At 36.3% G+C, this 20,861-nt stretch overlaps 1 pseudogene; it reads left to right on the top strand.

Annotated features, from left to right (window-relative positions):
- The window catches only part of LOC132002172 (UDP-glucuronosyltransferase 2B31-like), a 48,241-nt pseudogene that overhangs the window by 13,465 nt on the left and 13,915 nt on the right, over nucleotides 1–20,861 (top strand).

Raw genomic sequence — 20,861 nt, 5'->3', positions numbered from 1 at the left:
TATGTACCACTTCTTCTTTATCCACTCAGGTGTTGATGGACATCTAGGCTCTCTCCCTAATTTGGCTATTGTGGAGATCGCTGCTATAAACATTTGGATGTGCATGCCCCTTCAGATCACTATATTTGTATCTTTAGGGTAAATACCCAGAAGTGTGATTGCTGGGAAGTAGGGTAGCTCTATTTTCAACTTTCTGGAGAAACTCCATGCTCTTTTCCAGAGTCACTGCACCAGCTTTCATTCCCACCAGCAGTGTAGGAGGGTTTTCCTTTCTCCACATCTTCACCAAGAATCTGCCATTTCCTGAATTGTTAATTTTAGCCATTCTGACTGGTGTGAGGTGATATCTCATTGTGCTCTTTGTTCTTTCGGTGTTGAGTTTGATAAGTTCTTTATAAATATTGGATACTAACCTTTTATCTGATATGTCATTTGCAAATATATTCTCCCATTCTGTTGGCTGTCTTTTGGTTTTGTTGACTGTTTCCTTTGCTGTGCAAAAGTGTTCGATATTGATCAAGTTCATTTGTGCCTTGTTTCTCTTGCCTTTCATGATGTTTTTAAGAAGAAGTTGCTGTGGCTGAGGTCAAAGAGGTTCTGCCTGTGTTCTACTCAAGGATTTTGATGGATTGCTTTCTCACACAGAGGTTTTTTATCCATTTGGGGTCTATTTTTGTGTGTGTTGTAAGGAAATGGTCCAGTTTCATTCTTCTGCATATGGATGTCCAATTTTCCCAACTCCATTTGTTGAAGAGATGGTTTTTTTGTTTTGTTTTGTTTTGTTTTCCCATTGGAAAAAGATTTCTTTCTTGCTTTGTCAAAGATTAGTTTACCATAGAGGTGAGGGTCTATTTCTGGGCTCTCTATTCTGTTTCATTAATCTATGTGTCTGTTTTTGTACCAGTACCATACTGTTTTGATGATGACAGCTTTGTAAAAGAGCTTGTAGTCTGGAATTGTGATGCCCACAATCTCTGGCTTTCTTCTTCAACATTTCTCTGCCTATTCGGGTTCTTTTCTGGTTCCATATAAGTTTCAAGGTTCTTTGTTCCATTTTTTTGAAAAACAGGGAATGTATATTGATAAGGATTGTGTTAAACATGTAGAATGCTTTAGGTAGCATAGACATTCTCACAACATTTTTTCTTCCAATCCATGAGCATGGAACATTTTTCCATTTCTCTGTATTTTCTTCAATTTCTTTCATGAGTACTTTATAGTTTTCTGAGTATAGATTCTTCACCTCTTTGTTTAGATTTATTACTATTTATCTTATGGTTTGGGGAGCAATTATAAATGGGATTGACTCCTTAATTTCTCTTTCTTCTGTCTTGTTGTTGGTGCATAGAAACACAACTGATTTCTGTGTATTCATTTTATATCCTGACACTTTACTGAATTCCTGTACAAGTTCTAGCAAATTTGGAGTGGAGTCTTTTGGGGTTCCACATAAAGTATCACATCATCTGCAAAGAGTGATAGTTTGACTTCTTCTTTGCTGATTTAGATGCCTTTAATTTCTTATTGTTGTCTGATTGCTGAGGTTAGGATTTCTACTACTATGTTGAGTAGCAATGGTGATAATGGACATCCCTGCCCTGTTCCTGACTTAAGCAGAAAGTTCTCCGTTTTTCTCCATTGAGAATGATATTCGCTGTTGGTTGTTCATAGATGGCTTTGACGTTATTGAGGTATGTATGTTCTATCCATACACTGTGAAGAGTTTTGATCAAGATAGGATGCTGCACTTTGTCAGTGCTTTTTCAGCGTCTATTGAGAAGATGATCTGGTTCTTGTTCTTTCTTTTATTAATGTATTGTTTCACTTTGACCAATTTTCGGATGTTGAACCAACCTCACAGCCCAGGAATAAATCCCACTTGCTCGTGATGAATAATCCTTTTAATGTACTGTTGGATCCGATTGGCTAGTATTTTGGTGAGAATTTTAACATCTGTGTTCATCAAGGACATTGGTCTGTAGTTCCCTTTTTTGATAGGGTCTTTGTCTGGTTTTAGGATCAAGATAATGCTGGCTTCATAAAATGAGTTTGGAAGTTTTCCTTCCATTTTTATTTTTTGGAACAGTTTCAGGAGAATAGGAATGAATTCTTCTTTAAATGTTTGGTAGGATTCCCTTTGGAAGCCGTCTGGCCCTGGGCTCTTGTTTGTTTGGAGATTTTTGATGACTGTTTCAATCTCCTTACTGGTGATGGGTCTGTTCAGGTTTTCTATTTTTAACTGGTCCAGTTTCAGTAGTTTATGCATCTCTAGGAATGCATCCCTTTCTTCCAGACTGTCAAATTTCCTAGCATGTAGTTGTTCATAATATGTTCTTATAATTGTTTGTATTTCTTTGGTGTTGGTTGTGATCTCTCCTCTTTCATTCATGATTTTATTTATTTGGGTCCTTTCTCTTTTCTTTTGGATAAGTGTGGCCAGGGGTTTATCAATCTTATTAATTCTTTCAAAGAACCAGTGCCTTGTTTCATTGATTTCTTCTATTTTTGTTGTTGTTGTTGTTGTTTGTTTGATTCCATGTCATTGATTTCTGCTCTGATCTTTATTATTTCTCTTCTCCTGCTGGGTTTAGTCTTTCTTTGCTGTACTTTCTCCAGTCCCTTTCGGTATAGAGTTAGGTTGTGTATTTGAGACATTTCTTGTTTCTTGAGAAAGCTTTGTATAGCTATATATTTTCCTCTCAGGACTGCCTTTGTTGTGTCCCACTGATTTTGAACAGTTGTATTTTGATTATCATTTGTTTCCATGATTTTTTTTCAATTCTTCTTTAATTTCCTGGTTGACCCATTCATCCTTTTGTAGGATGCTTTTAGCCTTCATGTATTTGTGTTCTTTCCAACTTTCCTGTTGTGATTGAGTTCTAGTTTCATTGTGGTCTGAAAATATACAGGGAATTATCCCAATCTTTTGGTACCAGTTGAGAGCTGATTCGCAAACCAGGATGTGATCTATTATGGAAAATGTTTCATGTGCACTAAAGTAGAATGTGCATTGTGTTGCTTTGGGATGGAATGTGTTTAATATATCTGTGTTGTCCATCTGGTCCAGTGTGTGATTGAAGGCCTTTATTTCTTTTTTGATCTTTGCTTGGATGATCTGTCCATTTCAGTGAAGGAGGTGTTAAGTTCCCCTACTATTATTGTATTATTGTCAAAATGTTTCTTTGATTTTGTTATTACTTGATTTATATATTGGCTGCTCCCATATTAGGGGCATAGATATTTAAAATTGTTAGATCTTCTTGTTGGAGAGACACTTTGAGTATGATATAGTGTCCTTCCCCATCTCTTTTTATAGTCTTTGGCTTAAAATCTAATTAATCTGATATAAGGACTGCCATCCCAGCTTTCTTTTGATGTGCATTAGCATGGTAAATGATTTTCCATACCCTCCCTTTAAATCTGGTGGTGTCTTTGGGTCTAAAATGAGTTTCTTGTAGACAGCATATCGATGGGTCTCTTTTTTGTTGTTGTTTAATCCATTCTGATACCCTGTGTCTTTTGATTGGGGCATTTAGCCCATTCACATCTGGGTAATTATTGAAAGATTAATTTAGTGCCATTGTATTGCCTGTAAGGTGACTGTTACTGTATATTTTCTCTGTTCCTTTCTGGTCTACTACTTTTAGGCTCTCTCTTTGCTTAGAGGAGCCCTTTCAAAATTTCCTGCAGGGCTATTTGATGTTTACAAATTCAGTTTTTTTTTTGTCTTCGAAGTTTTATCTCTCCCTCTATTTTCAGTGATAACCTAGCTGGATGTATTATTCTTGGATGCATTTTTTTTTTTCATTTAGTGTTCTGAATGTATCATACCAGTTCTTTCTGGTCTGCCAGGTCTCTGTGGATAAATCTGATGCCTATCTAATATTTCTACCATTGTATGTTACAGACTTCTTCTCCTGGGCTGCTTTCAGGATTTTCTCTTTGTCACTAAGACATAAATTTTACTATGGGATGATGGGGTGTGTACTTTTTCTTATTGATTTTGAGGGGAGTTTTCCGTGCCTCCTGGATTTTTATGCTTGTTCCCTTTGCCATATTAGGGAAATCTCTACTATAATTTGCTTCAATATACCTTCTGCTCCCCTCTCTCTTTCTTCCTCTTCTGTAATCTCAATTATTCTAATATTGTTTCATCTTATGGTTTCACTTATCTCTCAAATTCTCCCCTCATGGTCCAGGAGTTGTTTGTCTCTCTTTTGCTCAGCTTCTTTATTCTCCATCATTTGGTCTTCTATTTCACTAATTCTCTCTTCTGCCTTCTTTATCCTAGCAGTAAGAGACTCTACTTTTGATCACATCCCATTAATAGCTTTTTAAATTTCAGCTTGTTTAGATTTTAGCTCTTTTATTTCTCCAGAAAGGGCTTTTATTTCTCCAGACAGGGTTCTAAAATCTTCCATGTATTTTTCAAGCCCAGCTAGGCCTTTGAGAATCATCATTCTGAACTCTAGATCTGACATCTTACCAATGTCCGTATCAATTTGATCCCTAGCCTTTGGTGCTGCCTCTTGTTCTTTTTTTTTGTGGTGAGTTTTTCTGCCTTGTCATTTTTTCGAGATAAGAGTATATGATAAGAGTATATGACTGAGAGAATAAAATAGTAAAGGGTGGTAAAGACCCTAGAAAAATGTATGCTATCCATATCAGAAGAGATCCCATACAGGAGGGAGTAGGAAGGGGGTAAAAAGAAGTTTAAAAATAACTTTTTAATTAAAAATACACACACACATATATAAATATATAATATTAAAATTAAAAATACACACACATATGCATATATAAATATATATATATAAGAAAATATAAATAAAATAAAATATATGTTACATATATATTAATATATATTGAATATATATACATATATATATATATTTGTGTGTGTGTGTGCGTATACACACACATACATTGGACTGGTGAATAGAACAGAGCCACCCACTTGATTTTGGATGTATTTTGTTCTCTTAGGAAAAACTACCTCCCAAAATTATAACAAAAGAAAAACTATATACACAAAAATAAGGGTAAATATGATGAAGGGATGGAATATGATTGTAAAGATGAAAATTTTTTAAAATTTAAAAAAAAGGAATTGGTAAGATAAGCTGGTTGGGAAAAGAAAGTGGAGAGAATTTGCTCAAGATGGAGACTAGAACAAGGCCTTGTGCTCGATTTAGGACATATTTTGATCTATTAGAAGTCATATCCCAAAACTTTTTAGAAGAAAAATCCTATATGTGTACCAAAAATAAAGTTAGATAAGATGAAGGATAAAATATGACTATAATAATGAAGGTTTAAAAGGGTTGTTTTTATTTTTGTTTTTAGAAAGGCGTTGTTAAGATAAACTAGTTAAAAAACATTAAAAGAGGAAAGAGGAAAAGTTAAAAAATTAGAATACAAAAATTTTTAAAGTTTAACTTTGCAAGATTAAAGAATCATGAGGAAAAAGACATAAATTCCATGCTTTGTTTTTACTCCTCTGGAATTCTGCTGTTCCTGATCAGTGAGCTTGGTCTTGGCTAGATGTTTTTGTTGATCTTCTGGGGGAGGGGCCTGTTGTAGTGATCCTTAAATGTCTTTTTACAAGGTGAAACTGCACCACCCTTGCCAGGGGCTGGGCTAAGTAATCTGCTCGGGGTTCACTCTTGGGAGCTTTTGTTACCTGAACAATTTCCGTAGAGCTCTCTCTGGAAGATGGGAATGAAAATTGTGGCCTCCCAATCTACAGCGCAGAGGAACTGAGAGCTCAGGGTCCCACTCCTCAGTATGTCTTCTGAGAAAATCGCTCAATCACTTCCATCTTCCTGGTCTCCCACTGTGCTCCAAGCTCACCTGGCCTGTGACTGAGCATTTCTGTCTCTGGTGCACAGCCCCTTTTGGAATCTCCAAACCCAACAGATTCCTGCCACTCTGCTCTTTTGGTGGTTCTCCCCAGATCTGCCACTTGTGGCATCCCTGCTCAAAGAGTAGTGGTCTGATTGTGCACAGATCACAGTTTAAGGTAATCCCAAGCTGAGAGCTCTCTCCAAAGTTCCGTCTCCATAGCTGCCTTCCCCGCTCTAATACTTTTGAGCTCTGCTACAGTCAGACAACTCTGATCCTTTTGTTACCCCATGGAACCTGAGACCACACTGTCCCTGTGTGGGTTCCGCCCCTGCTTAGCCTCTGGATCGATGTCCCTCAGTGGAGCAGAATTTTAAAAGTTCAAATTCTGTGCTCTATTTCTCCACCGCTTGCCAGGAGCTGGTCCTTCCCCCAGCAGTCTATCTTCCTGTCACTTTGGATTCACTTCTCTGCACTTCCTACCTTTAAGAAAGTGGTCTATTTTCTGTTCCTAGAATTGCTGCTCTTCTCTTGAATCTCCTATTGAATTTGTAAGTGTACAGAATGTTGATAACTATCTAACTGTACTCCTGCAACTGGATGTCCTCTCAGTCTGCTACTCCTCCTCCATCTTGAGTCTTTCTCCAAACCACAGGCACTTTTAAACAGCTTTGGCTAAATTATTTCAAGCTCCTTTCAGAAAATTACCTGGTATATTCACATTATAATATTCCTGTTTCCTCTACATTTTGTTTGCTTTTTTCCCTTCAGGTAGATGCACTATATTATCTGACTTATTGAGGAAAGATGAAATATAGTTCACTCAAGTCTACTGGAATCCTGAATTTCCTCACTTATTCCTACCACATTTTCAGTTTATTGGAGGACTCACCAACAAATCTGTCAATCTCTTGCCTATAGTAACCTATTTCTGTATGTTTTGCTTTGTTTATATTTTATTTTCAGTAGAAATGATTCTGTATTCTTTATTTAGAAGGTCTGATTACAGTGAGGAAGATATGGGAAGCTGATATATGCTAATTAAAAATGTAAATATTTCTAATATTACAATTATATTAGATGAAATTACAATGTGAATTTTATTATCATTGCAAAACAACATATTATACCTGGAGACTTTGGGAATAGGGTCACTTAAGGCCTTCATTATTCAACACAAAAGAAAGTATCATTCATTCATTCAAAGAATATTCTGGAAGTGACTAGCTCAGAGGTAAGTCCTGGATATTCAGAGAACAGTGTAAACACAATTTCTACCCATACATGCCTGACATTCTACTTGGAAAGACAAAATACAAGCATGTGATAAAAAAAATTATGTGAAAAGTATTATAATAAGGAAAGACTGCAATAGTAATGAACATTCAGCAGGAATCATAGAAAGGTATCTCATATCATTGATAAGTGAGACTTGAAGAGGAAGGAATGGGGAGAGAGGAAGACTCTGAAAAGTAAATAAGGTAGAGTAATAATGACAGTTCCTGAGAAGTCTGTTTTGTCTAATAGAAAGAGGCTGAATAAAGAGGCTGATGATGTTGGACAAGTATGTTAGAGACAAATAATTATAAGGCTTCTGAAGCATCTACTAAGAGCATTATGGAGCTAATAAAAAGGGGAAAATGGAGTGTGAAAAGGGAAATATATGATCAGATTTCCTTTTTCAAAAAGTATCCAAGATGCCATCACTGGATTGGATTGTAGAGGGGCAAGAATGAAAAAGAGAACCATTTAGGAGGTTGTTGCAAGAGTTCAGACAACATGACAGAAAAACCAGATGTTAAAGATAAGACTATGCCAACTCTACATTATCAATCTCATATTTCTTTCAGTGAAAAAAATTTTTAATATCTATAAATCCCTTAAAATGTCTCTGGCACATAATCAGTGATACAGAAGTAGTATTAACTACTGTCATGATTTTGTTACTATTATGAGTATTATTAAAAATCTAAAATTTGTCCACCTAATTTGATATGATTCCTCACTGAATAAGAACTAGTTTCCAAAGATAAAGACTGTATATTCTAGCAAATTTGTAAATATTCTTTGCCATACTTAAGAGTAAACGCATAGTTTGACAATCAGATGAGGTATGAAATGCTCACATTTTTTGGTAAGTGTTAAGGCTCTTCACCATTATTCTAGCTTAAGGGGGAGACAATTCCTTAACAATATTATGTGTCCCCAACAATATTGGCAGCCAAATCCAAAATTATTTGCCTTTCTTACAGCATTTGAGTAATTCCTCATTTGTGATCCCAGAGTTTGACATTTAGAACATAAAATGGATATGCTTATTGGAGCAAGGGTTCTCTGCCATATACCAAGCCTGCATGAAACTTCAGTAAAATCCCATAGGGAACTTAGTTCTTGACACCATAATGTCAAAATGATCAAGGGGAAAATGGATATTTCATGTATGATAAGGACCATAAATTCTGCACACTTATTAAATTTCTACCACTTCTATCTGGAAACTATCAATAGTTTAAAGTTACAAAGTATATAGGATGATATTTCCTATAAGAAAAATAATATATGTGTTTTAAATTCATTGTATATCTTTAAGACATTGGCAGCAAGCATACCTTACTGAACTATTAAATGATCTATTCAGAGATCCTTTTTGTCTACCCTTTGATTAGCAGCAACATAAACCTGAGGTCTTTTTTTTTTTAAAAGATTTTATTTATTTATTTGACAGAGAGAAATCACAAGTAGATGGAGAGGCAGGCAGAGAGAGAGAGAGAGGGAAGCAGCCTCCCTGCTGAGCCGAGAGCCCGATGTGGGACTCAATCTCAGGACCCCGAGATCATGACCTGAGCCAAAGGCAGCGGCTTAACCCACTGAGCCACCCAGGCGCCCCTAAACCTGAGGTCTTATTTAGGGGTTAATGAAATCTTTCTTGATTACAAATTATTCGGGCAACCTATGGAAACTTTCACAAAGGTAAAGCCTGAGGTAAGATTAGTGAAAGTTCTATTCAATCTAACCCTATTCTTGGAAGATGTCTCCTTTCACACTAAGAGATTGTGATGATGTCAATAGGAGTGGAACAAGATGAGGAGGAAGAGGACAAGGAGAATGATGATTAGTTGTATAATCATAATAATTAGTAATAGTAGCTGCTGTTATGACGTTGCAAAACAACACTTGAATCCAAGTCAATGTTTATGAAGACTGTCCATATTCTTTATTATGTAAAATAAAGAGTTCTTAAAAAGTACTTGCTTTCCATTAATTATGAGGATCCCAGAATACTTCTGTACTCTCCTTTAAAGAAATAAGGCATCTTGCAAATTGCAACAAGATTCTCTAAAAATTATATATTTATGGGGGTGCCTGGCTTGTCTGGAGCGGCCTCGTCCAGAGTGGTCTCATCCGGAGCGGCCTCATTGGGAGTGGCCTTGTTGGGGTCATCATCATCTCCTCTTCATAAGAGATAGCCCCTACTAGTTGGTTTGGTTTCTGATGCTTGGCGCAAAATAAAGCTTTGCTTGGCTTTTGCTTTGAATGAGTCTCGTTCCTTTGATCACGGACCCTAACATTGGGGGCTTGTCCGGGATCAAACTACAAGCACTGAGCCAGCGTAGGAATTTCTGGGAAAAGCCTCTGGAGGTATCAGGACCTTGTCTATCTTTCTGGATGCGGAGCTCTAGGGTATAACCCACTGGCTATAGGTAGCTATAGCTATAGCTCCAAGGTATAGCCCACTGGGAAGAAGCTGGATGCAGCCATGCTCCCCAGGGCTGGAGTGGATGTAGGGATGCTCCATCTATCTGCTTGTAGATCAATAGGGGTCAATTGCCTGGGCGCAGTCAACCTGGGCAGTCGATGACTGCCCCCTGGGTGGTCAGGGGGTTTGAGTCCCCTGGGTGGTTGGGGGTTTTGAGTGATGGTAGGGTGATTAAGTGACCACCTCTTGATTTTGGCTCAGTTCATGACCTCAGGGTTGTGAGATGGAGCCCCACAATGGGCTCCATGATGAGAGATGAAAGTGGAGCCTGCTTTAGATTCTCTCTCTCCCTATCCCTGGTCCTTCCCCCTCACTTCCACACACACAGTCTTTCTTTCTAAAAAAAAAAATATATATATATATACGTATATATATATATATATATATATATTTATTTACTTCATATTATGCAAATTTAACACTATACAGATAGAAATAATCAAAATGAGCAAAAAAAAATGCATGCATTTTTTCACATTAAGTATATATCTGGATGGAGACCAGAGGTGAATCTTACTTCTTTTATTCTCTTCCATACTTTTACAAATATTCTTTCAATAATCCTGTGTTATTTTAAAATAAACAGACACACCATTAGTAATTTGTTACCTTTTTTTACTATAATTATAATTACTACCTTAAAATGTTTTGTATGCTTTCATTGTTCATTGATAATCTCATTTGTCTAACTCCTAAGTATGAAACATTATGATTACATTTATACTTAATTGAATATTAAAATAAGTACATGTAATATGAGTATTCCTAGTGTATGAGTACTTCATTGGTTTTCCTTATATAACATCTCTTGTCCTTGTTTCTTTATCTGTCATGCCAGGGTTTTACTAGATGTTTCTTCATCTATTTATAGTCTAACGTGCTATAATTTCGCAGTTTGACTCATGAGATAAGGTATTTTATTTACCTCAAGAAGTTCTATGGAGATTTAGTGGTAACTAGACATCTTAGGGCCAAATACTCACTGTATAAGTAGATCCCCCAGAATGACCTTCAGGGTAAGATGCTGGAACAAAAATGCTAAAATGATTAGCAGCCAACCAGAAAATGCTAGTTCTCCAGGAAGAAATATATTGAACATATTCTTCTTATTGAAAGCCTAAAGAAACCCCACCACTTTCCTAGAGGTAAAGGATAAGATACCACAGTTAATATTCTACAAATTATTGGCATTTTATTACATACAGTCATATTCGTAATGTCCACAACAAAATATCTTAAGTTTCTGTGTAATTACTTCTTACAGAGCAATTGCACGCCTGGATATTTACCCCAAAGATACAGATGTAGTGAAAAGAAGGGCCATCTGTACCCCAATGATTATAGCAGCAATGGCCACGGTTGCCAAACTGTGGAAAAAGCCAAGATGCCCTTCAGCAGACGAATGGATAAGGAAGATGTGGTCCATATACACTATGGAGTATTATGCCTCCATCAGAAAGGACGAATACCCAACTTTTGTAGCCACATGGACGGGACTGGAAGAGATTATGCTGAGTGAAATAAGTCAAGCAGAGAGAGTCAATTATCATATGGTTTCACTTATATGTGGAGCATAACAAATAGCATGGAGGACATGGGGAGATAGAGAGGAGAACGGAGTTGGGGGAAATTGGAAGGGGAGGTGAACCATGAGAGACTATGGACTCTGAAAAACAATCTGAGGGTTTTGAAGTGGCGGGGGGGGGGAGGCTGGGGTACCAGGTGGTGGGTATTATAGAGGGCACAGATTGCATGGAGCACTGGGTGTGGTACAAAAACAATGAATACTGTTATGCTGAAAATAAATTTAAAAAATTAAAAAAAAAATACAAACTTTTAGTTCCAACATGAGTAAGAACTGGGGAGCTAATACACAGCATATTGACTGTAGTTAATGACACTGTCATGTATATTTAAAAGTAGTTAAGAGAGTAGATCTTAAAAGTTTCATTACAAAAAAAAATTTATACCTATATGAGGTGATGGATGTTAACTAAAATTATAGGAATCAACTCACTATGTGTACATGTACCAAATTATTAAGTTGTATACATTATAATGTTATATGCCAATATGTCTCAGTAAAACTGAAAAATGACCTTTTAAAATACAGACACTAGAAAAACAGAAAGAAAGGAAACAATATCCGAAACTAGTAGAAGAAAAAAATTTTTTAAAAAAAAGCTCAGAATTAGAATACCAAAAAATAGAGAATAACAATAAAGCAAAATAACAGTACCAAAATTTGGTTCTTTCCAAATACCAACAAAACTAATAAAACTTTAACTAGATACATATCCAAAAAAGAGAGACTCACATTTCTAAAATAAGAAATGAGACTGAAGATATTACTACTAACTTTATGTAAATAAAAAGGATCATAAGAGAATATTAATATAAATTGTATGCCAACAAATGAGATAACTAGGTGAAAGGGACAAGTCATTAGAAAAACATGAACTGTTTTAGACACATAACAACAAAAATAGGGATTGAATTAGTAATCAAAAAACTACCACAGGGACGCCTGGGTGGCTCAGTTGGTTAAGCTGCTGCCTTCGGCTCAGGTCATGATCCCAGCATCCTGTGATCGAGTCCCACATCGGGCTCCTTGCTCAGCAGGAAGCCTGCTTCTCCCTCTGCCTCTGCCTGCCTGTCTGCCTGTGCTCACTCTCTCAAAAAAAAAAAAAAAAAAAAAAAAAAAACTACCACAAAGGAAAGCCCAGGTCCAGGTGGATTCACTGAATGGTTCTACCAAGAATTTAAAGAAAAGTTAATACTGTTTCTTTCTAAAAATCCCCCCAAAAGTACAAGAAGAGAAAACACATGACACTAAATAAAACATGATAGTAAAACCAAATAATGACATCACAAGAAACCTATAGGTCAATATCCCTTATGAATATATGTAAAAACCCTCAACAAAATGTTAACAAACCAAATACTTAACCATATAAAAAGAATTATACACCAAAAAATTGTAATTAATCCCAGGAAAACTGTTGGACTCCGGTAGGTTTTGCGGGCCTACTGGCATGAGGAGAGCGTCCGGGCCAGCCGGTAGCTCCCCTTGGGGCTGAGTGGGATGGCGAGTGTCGCGAGTCCAGGCGCATTAACGAACCACACCAGACTCGGGGGATCTGTCGAAGCAGGATCTCACTTTATTGAGCGGGGTTGCAGCTTATATTGGGTAGGGGATGGGAAATGAGGTCAGTGGGGAGAGAGCCTATGGGGTTTGGTTACATAGTCAGTAACTGGGTAGGGTGTGTTGGGCGAGAGGAGGAAATATCAGAGATATGCGGAACCGAAACCGCCACGTTGGTGCCAATACTGCCACGTTGGCGCCAATACTGCCACGGTGGCGCCTTTTCTAGCCGGAAGAGAAGGCAGGCCAGCGCCATCTTTGCTGTGCCCAACAGAAAACAAAGTGGCTTTAACATCTGAAAAATCAATTAATATAATACCACATACCAACAGAATAAAAGACAAAACTGCATGATCATCTTAATAAATGTGAAAAAATTCATTGTTATTTCATGAGCTCCAACAACCTTCATGATAAGAATACTCCGTAATCTAGGAATAGAATTGAACTTCCTCCAACTGAAAAAAAAAGCACGTACAAAAAACCCATGCCAACATCATACTTAATGGTGAAAGACTTAAATGCTTTCTTTCATAGAAAAGAAAAAAGACAAGAAAAGCTACCCTTTCCACTTCTGTTCAATGTGTTACATAGGTACTAGCTAAAACATTAGATAAGAATGTGAAATAAAATAAATTCTAATTTGAAAGGAAGTAATAAATCTATCCTTTTTTAAGATTTTATTTATTTATTTGACAGAGGGAGGTCACAAGTAGGCAGAGAGGCAGGCAGAAAGATAGAGAGAGAGAAAGAGAGGAAAGCAGGCTTCCTGCTGAGCAGAAATCCTGATGTGGGACTTGATCTCAGGACCCTGAGATCATGACCTGAGATGAAGGCTGCGGCTTAAGCCACTGAGCCACCCAGGTACCCAATAAATCTATCTTTATTGGCAGGTGACATGATCATACGTAGAGAAAATCTAAAGGGTGCCACTAAAATAATATTAGATCAAAACACGAACTAAGCAATTTTTCAGGATAAAAGATTAATACACAGAAATCAACAGCATTTCTATATATTTGCAATGACCACTCCAAAATGGAATTAAAAAACAATTCCATATATAGTACCATCAGGAAGAATAAAGTACAAATAAATTTAATAAAAAACAATTCAAAGCTCTTACTGTTGAAAATTAAAATATTGTGAAAGTAAATTAAAGAAGATCTATGTCCTTCCTGATTTCAAAGCTAGCTACTAATCTACAGTACTCAAGAGAGTGTGTGACAGGCAAAGGAACAGACATAAAGATCAATAGAATTGATTTCACAATCCAGAATAAATTCTTTGGCGAAAAATAATTATCCACATGTAGAAGAATGAAATTGGATCCCCCCCAACCTCACACCATATACAGAAAATAACTCAAAATGGGTCAAAAACCTAATGCAAGACTTGAAATAATAATTTTAAAAGCTCCTAACACAAAACATGAGGACAACATTGTAACCTTGGACTTAGCAATGGTTTCTTAGGTATAATACTAAAAGCATAAGCAACCGAAATTAAATTTATATTAGTTGGACTTCATTAAAATTAAAACTTTGTGCTTCAAAGAATACAATCGAGAAAGTAAACAAAGAAAACAAAACAACAACAAAACCCCAGAGAACTGGAGAATTATTTGCAAATCATGTCTGGTAATCAGCTTGTACTGAAAACACATAAAAAACACCCACATCTCAATAAGAAGAAGACAAAAAAATCCAATAAAAAATGAGCAAAGTGGGCATTTGAGTGGCTCATCGTTAAGCAACTACCTTCAGCTAAGGTCATGATTTCAGGACGCTCGGATGGATCCAGCCCTGCATCCCATTCCCTGCTTGGCGGGAGGACTGCTTCTCCTTCTCCCCTTCCCCTGCTTGTGTTCTGACTCCCTCTGTCCCTCTCCCTGTCAAATAAACAAATAAAATATTTAAAATAATAAGCAAAGTATCTAAAAGAAATTTCTACATGGAAGATATACAAACAGCTAATAAGCACATGAAAAAGAAATGCTCAGCATCATTAGGCATCAGAGAAATATAAGTCAAAACCACAATAAGATACAACCTCATGTCCAGTAGTATAGCTGTAAAAAAAAAAAAAAAAAAAAAAAGACAAATAATAAATAGTGTTGGCAAGAACTTTGGAAATTAAAATCCTCATATATTGCATCTGGGAATTAAAAGTGGTACAACCACTTTGGATAACAGTTTGCAAATTCCTCAAAGATGACACACAGTTATCATAGGAACCAACAATTCCACTTCTCAGTATATACCCATGAAAAAGGAAAACATGTCCACACAAAAATAGTACATTAAAGTTAATAAGCAAAGAGACACCCTAAAAGTAGTAGACCAGAAAGGAACAGAGGCAATACACAGTAACATTCCCCTTACAGGCAATACAATAGCACTAAATTCATATGTCTCAATAGTTACCCTGAATGTAAATGGGCTAAGGGCACCAATCAAAAGATACAGGGTATCAGGATGGATAAAGAAACAAAACCCATCCATATTCTGCCTACAAGAAAATCATTTTAGACCCAAAGACACCTCCAGATTTAAAGTAAGGGGGCGGAAAACAATTTACCATGCTAATGGACATCAAAAGAAAGCTGGGGTGGCAATCCTTATATCATATCAATTAGATTTTAAACCAAACACTATAATAAGACATGAGGAATGACACTATATCATACTCAAAGGGTCTGTCCAACAACAAGATCTAACAATTTTAAATATCCATGCCCCTAATGTGGGATCAACCAACTGTATAAACCAATTAATAACAAAATGAAAGAAACACATCAACAGTAATATAATCCTAGTAGGGTATGTTAACACTCCCCTCACTGAAATGGACAGATCATCCAAGCAAAAGATCAACAAGGAAGTAAAGGCTATCAATGACACACTGGACCTATTGGACATCACAGATTTATTCAGAACATTCCATCCCAAAGCAACAGAATACACATTCTTCACTAGGGCACATGGAACATTCTCCAGAATAGATCACATCCTGAGTCATAAATCAGGCCACAACTGGTATCAAAAGATTGGGATCATTCCCTGCATATTTTTAGACCACAATGCTTTGAAGCTAGAACTCAGTCACAAGAGGAAATTTGGAAAGAACCCAAATACATGGAGACTAAACAGCATCCTTCTAAGGAATGAAAGGGTCAACCAGGAAATTAAAGAAGAATTGAAAAAATTCATGGAAACAAATGACAATGAAAACACAATGGTTCAAAATCAGTGGGACATAGCAAAGGCAGCCCTGAGAGGAAAATATATGGCAATGAAAGCCTTTCTCAAGAAACAAGAAAGATCTCAAATACACAACCTAACCCTACACCTAAAGGAGCTGGAGAAAGAACAACAAAGAAAGCCTAAACCCAGCAGGAGAAGAGAAATAAAGATCAGAGCAGAAATCAATGAAGTAAAAACCAAAAACAAACAAACAAACAAACAATAAAACAAATCAACAAAACTAGGAGTTGGTTCTATAAAAGAATTACTAAGATTGATAAACCCCTGGCCAGACTTATCAAAAAAAAAAGAGAAAGGACCTAAATAAATAAAATCATGAATGAAAGAGGAGAGATCACAACCAACACCAAAGAAATACAAACAATTATAAGAACATACTATGAGCAACTCTACACCAACAAATTTGACAATCTGGAAGAAATGGATGCACTCCTAGAGACATATAAACTACCATAACTGAACCAGGAAGAAATAGAAAACATGAACAGACCCATCACCAGTAAGGAGATTGAAACAGTCATCAGGAATCTCCAAACAAACAAAAGCCCAGGGCCAGACAGCTTCCCAGGGGAATTCTACCAAACATTTAAAGAACAATTCATTCCTATTTTTCTGAAACTGTTCCAAAAAATAGAAATGGAAGGAAAACTTCCAAACCCATTTTATGAGGCCAACATCACCTTGATCCCCAAAGCAGACAAGGATCCCATCAAAAAAGAGAATTACAGACCAATATCCTTGATGAACACAGATGCGAAAATTCTCACTAAACTACTAGCCAATAGGATCCAACAGTACATTAAAAGGATTATTCACCACGACCAAGTGGGATATACTTCAGGGCTGCAAGGATGGTTTAACATCCGTAAATCAATCAATGTGATACAATACATTAATAAAAGAAAGAACAAGAACCACATGATCTTTGAGAGGATCTATTGAGATAGATGCTGAAAAAGGCATTCAACAAAGTATAGCAGCCCTTCCTCATCAAAACTCTTCAAAGTGTAGGAATAGAGGGCATATATCTCGATATTATCTAAGCCATCTATGAAAAACCCATTGCAAATACCATTCTCGATGGAGAAAAACTGAGACCTTTTCCGCTAAGGCCAAGAACACAGCATGGATGTCCATTATCACGACTGCTATTCAACATAATACTAGATGTCCTAGACTCAGCAATGAGAAAACAAAAAGAAATTCAAGGCAACCAAATTGGCCAATAAGTCAAGCTATCACTCTTTGCAGATGGTGTGATACTATATATGGAAAACTCAGAAGACTACACTCCAAATCTGCTAGAACTGGTACAGGAATTCAGTAAGTGTCAGGATAGAAAATCAATGCACAGAAATCAGTTGAATTTCTTTATACCAACAACAAGACAGAAGAAAGAAATTAAGGAGTCAACCCCATTTACAATTGCACCCAAAACCATAAAACAGCTAGGATTAAACCTAACCAAAGAGGCAAATAATCTATACTCAGAAAACCATAAAGTACTCATGAAAGAAATTGAGGAAGACAGAGAGAAATGGAAAAGTGTTCCATGCTCATGGATTGGAAGAAAAAATATTGTGAAAATGCCTATGCTACCCAAAGCAATCTACACATTTAATGCAATCCCTATCCAAATACCATCCATTTTTTTTAAAGAAATGGAACAAATAATCCTAAAATTTATATGGAACCAGAAAAGTCTCCAAACAGCCAGAGCAATGTTGAAAAAGAAAGCCAAATCCGGCATGACAATTCCGGACTTCAAGCTCTATTACAAAGCTGTCATCATCAAGACAGTATGGTACTGGCACAAAAACAGACACATAGATCAATGGAACAGAATGGAGATCCCAGAAATAGACCCTCAACTCTATTGTCAACTAATCTTTGAAAAAGCAGGAAAGAACGTTCAATGGAATAAGGACAGCCTCTTCAACAAACGGTGTTGGGAAAATTGGACAGCAACATGCAGAAAAATAAAATTGGACCATTTCCTCACACCACACATGAAAATAGACTAAAAATGGATGAAAGACCTCAATGTGAGAAAGGAATCCATCAAAATCCTTGAGGAGAACACAGGCAGAAACCTCTTCAACCTCAGCTGCAATAAATTTTTTGTAGAAACATCGCCAAAGACAAGGGAAGCAAGGGCAAAAATGAACTATTGGGATTTCATCAAGATCAAAAGCTTTTGCACAGCAAAGGAAACAGTTAACAAAACCAAAAGACAAAAAACAGAATGGGAGAAGATATTTGCAAATGATAAATCAGATAAAAGGCTAGTATCCAAAATCTATAAAGAGCTTAGCAAACTCAACACCCAAAGAACAAATAATCCAATCAAGAAAAGGGCAGACGACATGAACAGACATTTCTGCAAAGAAGACATCCAGATGGCCAACAGACACATGAAAAAGTGCTCAAAACACTCAGCATCAGGGATATACAAATCAAAACCACAATGCGATATCACCTCACACCAGTCAGAATGGCTAAAATCAACAAGTCAGGAAATGACAGATGCTGGCGAGGATGGGGAGAAAGAGGAATACTCCTACACTGTTGGTGGGAATGCAAGCTGGTGCAACCACTCTGGAAAACAGCAACGAGGTTCCTCAAAAAGTTCAAAATAGAGCTACCTTATGACCCAGCATTTGCACTACTGGATATTCAACCTAAAGATACAGACGTAGTGATCCAAAGGGGCATGTGTACCCAAATGATTATAGCAACAATATCCACAATAGCCAAACTATGGGAAGAACCTAGATGTCCATCAACAGATGAATGTATAAAGAAGATGGGGCATATATATACAATGGAATACTATGCAGCCATCAAAAGAAATGAAATCTTACCATATGTGACAACATGAATGGAGCTACAGGGTATTATGCTGAGTGAAATAAGTCAATCAAAGCAAGACAACTATCATATGATCTCCCTGATATGAGGATGTGGAGATGCAAAATGGGAAGTTTGGGGGTAGGAAAAGAATAAATGAAACAATATGGGATCAGGAGGGAGACAAACCATAAGAGACTCTTACTGTCACAAAACAAACTCAGGGTGACCGGAGGGAGGAGGGTAGGTAGAGGGGGGTGGGGTTATGTACATTGGGGAGGGTATGTGATATGCTGAGTGCCGTGAAGTGTGTAAACCTGGTGATTCAGACACCTGTACCCCTGGGGCTAATAATACATTATATGTTTATAAAAAATATATAAAAACAAATTTTAAAAAATTTAAAAAAAGAAGAAATAGTAAAATACTTATTCAAAGAGTAAGATAACCTACTTATTGACACCAATAATAAACTGAAATATGTCAATGTTAACAACAAGACTAACAAAAAGATTTAATTTACCTCAATCTGTTCCAGAAATTGCTGGTAATGGGGGATGATTATAACCAACCTTGTACCATTTGTATTGGAACAGAATGCTCACAATTTTTGTCACTCTCATAAATTTTAGATAAAATTTCAGAAAGTCCTATTTGGAAAATTTTACCATGGCTAGCCATTGAAAAGTTTCCTAGAATGCTTTATATTTCTTGGAGGGAGTTCCACACAGAAAAACCTGAAAAGTATTTAAAAAACTAAAAACCTTCGTTTCAGAGCAGTAAAAGAGAGTAGATTTTTTCTTTACTTCACTGAAATACATTTATTCTACCTGTTTTCATTTCCTTGCCTTACCTGCTAAAAATGATTATTCTCTGCAATTTTTCTAAACTCAAGTATGATCTGAATCATTCAACTCAGACAGGCTTCCACTTCAACCATCTTTGAGTAGTATGCAAAGATATGAACAAATGTAGGTTTATATTAGAAAATATTATCTAATTCACTGAATATCTAATTGTTTCACAGAACTAAAAGCTAAAGGAGTGCTCTTAGACATGATTTGAATTAAAATGCATTGATTTGTTATAACTAATTAATTCAATAATCAGTACATATTGTAGATGCATACTACATGTTAGGCTCTATATAGATTTACGTTAAAAAGAGAATGCAAGAATCTTGGCCTCAAGTCTACCTCCAGAGGTAAATTACAGGGGGAAATATATATAGGTCACTGCCACACTTATGAGTAAAGACACTTATGAGTAAAGTCTGAAAGGACTCATGTTGATAACAAAAGGACAGAGACATTATCAAAGAAGATGGGGGAGAGGGGCATTACTTATTAAGCAAAATTGTACACTGGCCATGCTTCAGGCAGTCTCCAAGAATTCTTTAAAATTAAGAACTATCTTACTTGGCTCACTTGGTAGCTTAAAATAATAAATTCATTTGGTAATAATATATATGGGTAGCTAAATTTTAATAAAAAGTTAATTATGTTTTATAGAATTATCTATCATGATTATAACCCAACTATATCTGAATAATATAACTACAGGAAAAGAAATGTAGGTCAACTTCATTTCACTGTTTCATGCCACATTTCATTATGTTTAACATTTTGAATGAGAGTTACAAAATCATTTACAAGCTTTTTTAATACTTAAATTCACTTTCATTCTTTCCTTTCATCCTCATTCTACTAGTTATTGTGAACCATTCAAATATAGAATTTTCCTAATTGCTGTGAGTACTACCTTTCTAAATGAAGCCTAAAGTCACGTAAACTCACTCACCTGGTGGGGCGTGGGGAGGAATTAAGTGAAACAAGAGAATGATTAATAGAAAATAATTACACAGGGGTTCATAATTAAGGATTTAAGTCACAAGGAAGTAGGCACCTAAAGGGCAAAATCCTATTAACTTAGAAACTAAAAGATGAAATTTTAGTGTAATTTCTGTTAACTCCAAACAAAGTGTACTTGGGCAAAACTT

Source organism: Mustela nigripes, chromosome 1 (assembly GCF_022355385.1).
Source record: "Mustela nigripes isolate SB6536 chromosome 1, MUSNIG.SB6536, whole genome shotgun sequence".
Classification (NCBI taxonomy): Eukaryota; Metazoa; Chordata; class Mammalia; order Carnivora; family Mustelidae; genus Mustela; species Mustela nigripes.
This window is presented reverse-complemented; position numbering and strand designations above follow the sequence as displayed.